Here is a 9,479-nt window from a genome sequence, read left to right on the forward strand (position 1 = left end):
TACAAACAGAAAAAGAGACAACAGAAATATCAGATACAGACTTTTGAACTCTGTGGGAGAATGTGAGGGTGGGATATTTCAAAAGAACAGCATGTATACTATCTATGGTGAAACAGATCACCAGCCCAGGTGGGATGCATGAGACAAGTGCTCCGGCCTGGTGCACTGGGAAGACCCAGAGGAATTGGGTGGAGAGGGAGGTGGGAGGGGGGATCAGGATGGGGAATACGTGTAAATCTATGGCTGATACATATCAATGTATGACAAAACCCACTGAAAAAAAAAAAAAAAAAAAGAGCCTTGCACCAGCATCTTTGCTGATAGTCTGACTATGTGTAAGGCAGGTTTTGTTTGCTTGGCGTTTGTCCACCCCAAAGAAGTTTAGTTGAAGATTCAGCATATGAATGGATGAATAGTTTTGTTGTGCCTCAAAATTCGCCTGTCTCTTCAATAAATCTTGGTTATTGGGCTGCGTCTAAGCAGTAATTGTGTTAGGATCATGTGGAAAGGATTAATGGCTCTTCTGGAAATTGGGTTATTATTTGGGAGCTTCACCAGGAAATGCCTGAGAGCTGTAGCCTATGGCCCTGCCCTCCTACCAGGAGATTTTCTGCTGCTGGCGACTTCTGTTCTCCCAGTTGCGATGGTATACCTTTCCTGCATGATTAAGGATACATCTTTTTAAACCTTTTGCAGCAGTGAAAGAGTTAGGACAGTAGTTCTCAACACTGCCTGCACACTGGAATCACTGGAGCTTTGAAAAATGCTCATGTATATGCACCCTTCAAACCAATTTACTGAGTTTTGAAGTTCAGACAGCAAAATTTCGAAAGCCCCTTAGGAAAACCTCTGCTAAAACAGATACTTCAGCTCAAGCCATAAAAAGACTGAGCCCTGCCCCCTCCTGCCCCACTCCAGAGTGGGGAAGCATCTTCTGAACAAAATTTTTACTGACAACAGGTTAAAAGTTGTCATTAAACATACCAAAGTTTCCAGAAAAGATGAATTTAGCAGGTATTGTTTTATGTTGCTCCGGTGAGGTGTCAGTAAACATGCTCTCGTGAACCCTCTACGGCTCATATCCAGCTTCCCTTGGCCAGTGTTGGGGGTTCAGGCCTCTCCTCTGCCCGATATCCCTTCAGGACTTTAGTGGTTGGAGCTCAGTGTTTCCAGGGAGAATGGCATGTTTGCTGCGTGCCTATCACTTGCCAGGCTCTATTCTAAGAGAGGTCCTTTGTGTTCTCTCTTTTCACCCTTACGGTAATTTAAATATTACTATCCTTTAAAAAAGAAGAAAAAGTGAAAGTGTTAGTTGCTCATTCATGTCCGACCCTTTGGAACCCCACGAATGGTAGCCCACCAGGGTCCTTAGTCCATGGGATTCTCCAGGCAAGAATACAGGAGTGGGTTCCCATTTCCTTCTCCGGGGGATCTTCCCAACCCAGGGATCGAACCCAGGTCTCCTGCATTGCAGGTGGATTCTTTAGCATCTGAGCACTCAGTTACTTATTAACAGTTCCAAATAGTCTGTTGCTGTTGGGAGATGCTTACTTGTATATAACCCTTGCCCTACAGCTCAGGACCTTTCCTTCTTGTCCCACACTTTGGAGTTTGTGAATGCAGATTCTCAGCCAGGTTAGGAAGTCTAGCCTTCTCAGCCATGACTTAACTTCACGAGAAGCTGTGCCTGTAGATATCTCTTTGAGGAGGGTGTTGCCAGCACTAGAGATGATGATGAGGGAAGAAGGAGGCAGGAAAACTTCTCACGGGCTCAGTGGTAGACTACAGCATTGATATTTTCTGTCTCCACAAACCCATTTCTGTCCTCAACCATCAGTTTTGCTTAATACCCTATCAAGCTCAAATTTTCCTCTACTCCCCCTCCCCCCATCTCTTTCTCTTTCTTGCTCATCTTTCTACTTTAATCTCTTGTCCACTGGTCAACATTTGCCTGTTTGGGGTATTTACCACAAAACACAATTCTTACTTAGCATCAGGAGATTCACAGCTTTCCTGTGTACCTCAATATGTAGATTTACCAAAACCATTTGGACATCATCTGCGTAGCCATTTAAGATTCTTTGCCCAGGTTAGGACATGTGTCAGATCTGGGCCATCGGTCCAGCAGCTAGAGCACAAAGTACGCATAGCTGTCTGCTGTCTGGGGCTGTGAGGAGGGCTGAGAGAGTTATTACGCAGGAAACATAAGAGGCTCTAGCTTAAAGAGCGGAGAGCTGTCACCTGAATCACTCAGTCCTTTTTCTGCTCTCCTGGAGAGTTCATTTCCTTTTCTGAAACCTGGTTTAAGAGAATGATTTCAGATTTTAGTAAGTCGGCCCATAAACGACTAAGTAAAAGCTTTCTCCTTTACTCCTCGGAGTCACCAGCAGAGGTGGCTGAGTGGGAGGCATGTGTCCTTGGCCTGACTTCTCTGTGCTGGTTGAGACTTGGGTTCAGAATCCGTGACCATTCTCGTTTTCCTGCTCAATGTCATTTCCTGCTGGTGAGATATTACCACAGTAAAGCATTGACTCTGGAGGCAGACTTATCCACAGGTAAATGGACTCAGACACGCAGGCAGTGTTGTGGTGGGCAATGTGTCTAACCTAGAGCTGACAGTCCTTTACTACTAAAGAAGCTATGTCTTCATCTGAAAAGGAATAAGAAGAAAAAAATCCTCCATCAGCAGAACTTCAGGCAGATGAACCTGTCTTGGGCCTGGGGGGTTGGGGGTAGGGTATGGTATGGCTCTTGTGTTAAATGAAAAAAGGTTGATTTTTTTAATTTTCAAAATCTGAATCCACTCCAACTTGGCTAGAGAGAAGACTGCAGAGCTACTGTTGTGAATGCTAGATGGAGAAATCTAGTCCTGGGTCACGTGCTGTTGGATTTTCAGAGAAGGGGGCCTGTTCAACGAGCAAATGTGCACTGGCTGTCTGCCCTTGTGGGAGCCCAGAATCTGTGGATTGTGTGTGTTGGGGGACAGGGACAATGTAGTCAAGGTGAGCCCTAAGGGATCCCTCTAAGGGGCTGTCATTGCTTTTGTTTCTTGTAGTGTTTTCCCTACTTTACCACTGTGCACTTTCTTGGCCATAGGAAATGCTGGACTGCTTGCTCTCCTTAAAGTGTTTCCCTTTGAGAGTGTGTATTTATGAGAAACTTGTATCCAGTGAGACAATTAGACAAGCAGGTGTGGGGCTGGGGAACTGAGCAATGGACTGCAGTTTTCCCAGGTGACCTTAATTCAGGACCCGTGGTCTTGCTGAATGAGGGTGGGTGCAGCTGTGAGTTTTGTGCCGGAAGCCAAGTAAAGTGGACTCTGGTTCTGACTCTGAGATTCTAACAATGACAGCCTTGCTCTAACCCTCATACTTCCATCCCAGGCCACAGCCTGAACCTGAACCTCATGGAAATTTCTGGAGCTTGGGACTGGGACAAGAGAGCCCTTCCTCTTTGGGAGCCAATGCTTTCTGTCCTCCTCTTTCAACTTTAAGGACTTGGCGCAGACATGAGCCCCAGGAGCGTTTTTCCAGGCAGTGTCTACATTTGCTGGGTCTTAAAACTCAATCACCAACAATTAGTGCAGAAGCAGTTATGCTAACTGAAACAACTTAGACTAATTGAAACCTTTTTTGGCTCATCAAAACCCACTGTTCTGTATCTGAGGGTGAGTTAATTGATAGTGAGATTAAGCACGATGAGATTATGGGAAATAAAAAAAAAGCACTGACAAGCTTTTAAAAATCTTTATGAACATTCATTTTAAAATTGAGGCCAGATCTTCTATCTTGCTAAAAAGAATTCTGAAGCAGACTTGCACTGGTCCACTGGTCCACTCCATTAACCTGTCCTCTGGGTTAGTTAACAATGGATGCCAGTCTTGATTTCTCTTTCTCATCCATGCCACATCGAGGCCATCAAATCCACCTTCACTAGATTTTCAGAATCGAGTCACCACCCTGGTCCAAGGCACCTGGCCGTCTCCCACCTGGTCTACTGGGCTCTTACATGAACTCTTTGCTGTACCTGTACCCCATCACAATCTATTTACACCCAGTAGTCAGAGTGGTCCCATTCACTCTAAAAACTCAGTGGCTTTTCTTCTCACTAAAGAATAACACCTGCGTGAAGCCCCTCTCCCCTCTCCCCAGCAAGCACACATACATACACAGCCCACTGTTTTGTTGCCCCAGCACATCTAGAAGCAGTTCCTTGGCCCTCGCTGCTCGTCTGCCTGCAGTGCTTTTCATCTCAATCCTCACATCTTCTCCCTCACCTCCTTCAAGACCTGTTCAGTCATCACCCCCATGAGCCCTCCCCCAACCATTTCACCCACAGTTTCAACACTGACCAACACCCTGCCTCCCTCCTCAGAACATTCAGATCCGTACACATTTCATACTCTCCTCCTTGTTCTCCTTTTCTCTTTCGTGGTTAACACTCGGTAATATACTTTGCTTCTTTGTCTGTTTAATTTTCAGTGTCCCCATTGGAATCTAAACTTTATAAACTACAAATTGCACTTGCTTCTACAAGGATTAGATCACGTGCTGCTGCAGCTGCTGGTTTTCAACACCCCTTGAAGGAATTCAGGGGAGAGAGCAGAAATGAGGCACACTGGGCTCTGGGGAGAACTGGCAGGACAAGTCTTCAGATAGTTAGATGTTTTCAGGAGCCAGTTTTAAGAGCCCAATTCTTGTATCTCCTCATATCTAGAAAAGCACTAAAATCCCTCATGGTGATGTCTGTTCCTTGTGATTAGCAGTAACCTTCATGTGACTTGCAGAAACTTCAGCAAAAAATATGTGCTTGATTGCATGTGCTCCCCCTTCACCAAAATCACATATATACTGACCTTCCTCTTTGAAGCAGTTTCTCAGAGCTATCTCCTGGGCTGTAGTCCATTTTGCCCTAAATAAAACTTGACTCACAACTGTCACATTGTGCATTTTTTTAAGTCAACAATTCCATGAGGACAAGAATTTGAATCTGCCTCATTTAAGTGTATATCCTCTGTTGTGCCCAGAGAAGTGCCTAGCATTCAGTAGGTGCTCAAGAAATATTTGAATGACTTCTGAAAGCATCTTCTCCAGGGCAGCTGCCGCATTCAGTATTTTGGTGTAAAAACTGGCTTACTTCCAAATGACTAGCCCAGAGATACATATATAACTTAAGTCTCGGCTTTAATTACATTACTACTATAACATTACTTTGCCGACAAAGGTCCATCTAATCAAAGCTATGGTTTTTCCAGTAGTCATGTATGGATGTGAGAGTTGGACCATAAAGAAAGCTGAGCACCAAAGAATTGATGCTTTTGAACTGTGGTGTTGGAGAAGACTCTTGAGAGTCCCTTGGACTGCAAGGAGATCCAACCAGTCCATCCTAAAGGAAATCAGTCCTGAATATTCATTGGAAGGACTGACGCTGAAGCTGAAGCTCCAATACTTTGGCCACCTGATGTGAGGAACTGACTCACTGGAAAAGACCTGATGCTGGGTAAGACTGAAGGCAGGAGGAGAAGGAGATGACAGAGGATGAGATGGCTGGATGGCATCACTGACTCAATGAACATGAGTTTGAGCAAGCTCCAGGAGTTGGTGATGGACAGGGAGGCCTGACCTGCTGCAGGGTCTTAAAGAGTCGGACACGACTGAATGATTGGACTGACTGACTGACTGACTCAGCTTAAAACACACATTTTTCCCACACTGCAAAAACCCTGAAGCCTCCAAGTAGTTCTTACCAAGGGTGGCGGTGGTTTAGTCGTTAAGTTGTGTCCGACTCTTGTGACCCCATGAGCTGTAGCCTGCCAGGCTCCTCTGTCCATGGGATTTTCCAGACAAGAATATTGGAGTGGGTTGCCATTTCCCTCTCCAGGGGATCTTCTCGACACAGGAATCGAACCTGGGTCTCCTGCATTGCAGGCAGATTCTCTACCAACTGAGCTATGAGGGAAGCCCCTTACCAAGGGACTAAAATTGTGTAAATTCAGTGGTTTTCAGATTCATCCTTTTGGAATCCTTAGTTCAAATGAAATCTCTCTTGAAACCCTGACATTTCCCTGGGTAATGACATTTCAGGGCTGGGGCAGACAAGGCCCTGCCCTCATACCCTTATTGACCCAACCTGACACCAAGGAGGGGCCTGTGATTGAGGAGTTGCCCACTGCCTGAAGAGGCCAGTACAGTGGGAGATACAGCCAAGAACATCCTTGTATGCTGGTGGCTCTGAGGGCCCTTCTATGTGAGGATGGTTGTTAAAAGTGTGAATTTCCACTCTCCATATTTTGGGACGTCTGGAGTGGGCTCAGAAACCTGTGTGACTTTAAATGCCCTTGTGCTTCTAACCCACACTATCAATGCAGGGAATTCTTTTTTAGCTAAATTGTGCATGCTGCTGTGTGTGCGTGCTCAGTCATGTCCGACTTTGCGACCCTATGGACTGTAGCCCACTAGGCTTCTCTGTCCATGGGATTCTCCAGGCAAGAACCCTGGAATGGGTTGCCATTTCCTGTTCCAGGGGAATATTTCCCCACCCAGGGATTTAACCTATGTCTCCTGAGTCTCTTATATTGGCAGGTGAATTATTTACCACTGAACCACCTGGGAAACCCACTAGTTAAATTAGAGCATTGTAAGTTTATCCTGAGGTCAGGGTCTTTTAAACTTGGATCCATGGTTCCTGTGAGCATTTGTATAGACATGCACTATTGAATACACTATATGTTTGTGTGTTATACATTTGTAATTTTTCTAGGGAAAAGAATCCATCACATTTCCAAGGAAGGACTTTCTCCTCATTCCTTCAGATGCAGACTTTAACATTCAAGTCTGCATGTTGATGGTGCGAGAAGAGCCCAGAATCTGTCAGGTGGAGGAATGAGATGGGTCTGGAGATCCAGGGCTGGGGAAGTTCATTTGCTCAGGAACTAGCGACACAGACCCCATAGTGCACCCTTTGGAAAACCCTGAAAGGACGAGGTACTTGGGCTGAGCTGAAAGACTAAGAAAGCGAGGAGGCAGCTGCAGGGTTGCTTGTGGGCCTGCCACTAATCTTCCCCAGAGAACAGGAGGCCGGAACTGGAGGAGGCAGGGAGAAGTGACAGGTCTTTGAATGTCTCTGCCTGCGTGGGCAAAGGAGCCTCCATGGGGATCCATGATCCAGACTGTTAATCGCTGTCAGGCCTCCAGGAACCAGAGGGGGCCTTACTCAGTGCCCTGCAGAGCTAATTAAGAATCACAATTAATTACTTTGTTTTATTCACCACAGAGGCTCAATGCTGATTATCTTCCAGAGTTAGATCAGCGCCTCCCTCCTCGCCCCGCTCATGGGTCTGTCAAACAAGCAGATATCCAGACTGGACTTGGACTCAGCCTCAGAGGTTTCCTTCTCCTCGGGCTCTCTTTTCAAAGTGCAGTGGTTAACACTTGGAAGTTTCTGTATATCTGGCTCTCATTCATTTATCCAAGCAGCATTGTGACTCATTCATTTATCCAAGCAGCGTTGTACTCAGACAAATGTGATGCAGAGCACCAGTGCTGCTTCCTGACTTTACCCTTTGTACTGTTTGGGAGCTGTTTCTTCTCAACTAGATTTTGAGTTTCTTGCAATTGGAAGCTTGTCTAATTTATTGTGTTTCTTCCACACTGGGTACACAGTGGTGCTCACTAAATGGGGAATGACTGGCTGATGGACAGGTGTGCGTCCAGTGTCTGGGTCCTCCTCTGCACACCCTAGGTGTTTCTCTGTCCACCCGGGCCTCCCTTTGTGGCCTCAGGGGTGTTTGCCTCCACGCCTGTGAGCTTCTGTGTGTTCCAGCTCTGTGTAAGTCCACCTGCTGGTACTCCGTTTCTGCACCTTATCTCCACCTGAAGTCCCTTTTCTGTTGTTCTGCTAGTTACTGTCCTCCACTGGAAACCAGGGGTCTGGAGGCTTCTAAACAGACCCTCCCAGGAGGGAAATGTCAGACCTGCCTTTCACTTGCCACCATCACCTGCCACGATTGCTGGCATGTGTCATTACTGGCTCGTACCCCAGGAGGCACTCTGTGACCTCACTGTGATAATGAGCCAGGAGGTGGCAGCCATGCTGGGGATAGGGCTCTGCCTGTGGTCTCTGACAGGCAGGAGAGCCAGAAGCCTGGGGTGAGGACTGCCATTGTGGTCTCAAGTCTTTCCTAGCTTTATAAATCGGGGAGGTGAAAGGGTTAAGCAGGAGTGCCTAAGGGCACAGGGGTCTGGGAACTTGCCTGCTCAAAATGTGAGCCTGCTAATGAGGCTGCTTTCCAGGAAGGCCAGCAGACAAGGGGCTGTCTACACTAAAGCAGATGCTAAAAAGGATGGGCTTGGCTGCGAGGAACAGGGGCTGAATGAAGTTAATGAGCAGGGGACCCAGAGACAGGGCCTAATGGCTCTGGTGGCATTTCAAGTCAGAGCTCACGGAGCCGTGACCAGAAGCCCCGGTAATGAGGGGCTGCAGGGTCAGCGCAGGACCTCAGAGGGGCCTCTCCAAACTGCCGAGGGAGCTGAGTCAAACGGTCCCTCTGGCTGACCTTGCTGCACAAGTGTTAGTGACTTCAGGGGCGCTCCAGGGCAGGCCCTCCAGGGAGCAGGCTGGCGGGATAATGAGTGGCTGGGACATGGCACTGTGGCTCTGCAGCTGCCCGAGTTCTCCGCGCTGCTCTTACGAACACTCAGCTCCTCCAGCAGCAGGGCTCTCCAAGTGGCCTCTTGGGCCTGAGTCATTTACTGCTCCTTGCTCTGCAAGGGCCCACAATGGAAGCAGCCACTGTGTCACCTCTGAGGGCGCAGGGAGACTTTCCAAGACCTGCAAGACTTTCCAAGACTTTCCAAGACCTCCCTCCGCACCTGGGAGTCAGGGCCCCCCACCTCTCTCTACTGCACACGTGTGAAGCAGAGCATCCCCCTCCTACCTCTCATTCGAGCACCTCCCAGGGCTTAACCCCACCCCTCCCAGCCCCAGCGACGGAGGAAGTCCAGGTGCTCTGGGTGAACCACCCAAAAAGCATATTCTCCACACAGCAAAGCCCTTGACAAGTTTGAGGTTGTTCATTTCATTTTTCGCAGCCTCATTTAGAGGACTTAATCATGTGGCCAGCTGACAGATCATCTTTGATGATAAATCACTGTGCAATTTTTGGCACACATGTCAAAAAGAGTTCGGAGAATTGGGTGACATCTATTATACTTATTTGCGTGAAAGGCTTCTCAGCATCTAGAGCTATAAAAATGGAAGAAAATAAAGAGGCTGGATCCTGATGCATCCACAGATTCACAAATAATTTCTTATTTGTTTCACTAAGATGTGTTTTCAATATTTTCCTTTCTAGGTTCAGCAATTACTTATAAAAAATTTTAGACATCTATATTGTTTTAATCACTTGTATGTTATATTTTATGTTAAAAATCAGTTGTAATAACTCAATCCAGAAGACTTAAAAAAAAAAACCCTTAGAA

The sequence above is a fragment of the Cervus canadensis genome, chromosome 3 (assembly GCF_019320065.1).
Source record: "Cervus canadensis isolate Bull #8, Minnesota chromosome 3, ASM1932006v1, whole genome shotgun sequence".
NCBI lineage: Eukaryota > Metazoa > Chordata > Mammalia > Artiodactyla > Cervidae > Cervus > Cervus canadensis.